The sequence below is a fragment of the Penaeus monodon genome, chromosome 15 (genome assembly GCF_015228065.2).
Source record: "Penaeus monodon isolate SGIC_2016 chromosome 15, NSTDA_Pmon_1, whole genome shotgun sequence".
Taxonomy (NCBI): Eukaryota; Metazoa; Arthropoda; class Malacostraca; order Decapoda; family Penaeidae; genus Penaeus; species Penaeus monodon.
The window spans coordinates 33455261-33456069 of NC_051400.1; the positions used below are offsets into that span (position 1 = coordinate 33455261).

General features: G+C 28.3%; 1 protein-coding gene across 3 annotated transcripts in view; it reads left to right on the forward strand.

Moving 5' to 3' along the window:
- The window catches only part of LOC119581973 (dual specificity protein phosphatase MPK-4-like), a 4384-nt gene that overhangs the window by 772 nt on the left and 2803 nt on the right, over nucleotides 1-809 (forward strand). The gene's annotated exons all lie outside the window — the stretch shown is intronic.

An 809-nucleotide genomic window follows, 5' to 3' on the forward strand; every position in this document is an offset into this window, starting at 1 on the left:
ATACAAAGACCACAAAAGGATTTATGTTTGATTGTCAGGGTTTTGTTTAGATACTATGATTAGTTTGCATTCAGTTATTAAAAGTTGTTGTCTTAGCTATTTATTGATTATTTAAAAAAATATATACATCCGATCATATTTTTCATTGTTATATAACTGTGAGTGATTCATTAGTCTGTTCAGTTATTTTTATTCCTGTAAAGAGTACATTGGGGATACGTAAACTCTGAAAATGATTGATATACATCTTTATTAGATTTTATTTTAATTTTTTCACTGGACTTGATGCTCATACCTATGGGGTCTGTTTGAATCTGTTATGTAATTATTGATGCCTTTGTTTGGTGTTATTCATCAGTATTTATGAAGTCGGTATTTTTCAAGGGTTAGTTCATTCATTGACTTGTAAGAACTGAAAGAAGCTAAGACTTGATTTTTCTCGCTGAAGAGCCTTGAAAATAAAATTCCTCGTAATAAGGATGTTTGTTTATTTTGTTTCAAAGTTCACAAGTAGTTTATCACATAGTTTCTCTTGTCAGAGATGAGTAAACTTTGTAATTGAATAATTTTCTGGAAATAAGAAAGTTAGATTTTAATATATTCCCTCCTGAACTGCATGACTTTATTCCTAAAGTTAAAGGTAAAATTTTGGAAGAACCGACATTGGAATCTAATGTTGGACAAAAAATAAACCATGTCACTTATGCGTATTGATTGATTTAATAAGATTTTGAAAACAATTTATTCCATAATTGGTGTTGCATATTTTTGCATGTTTCTGAAGTGGAAGAAATAAAATTATGTATATT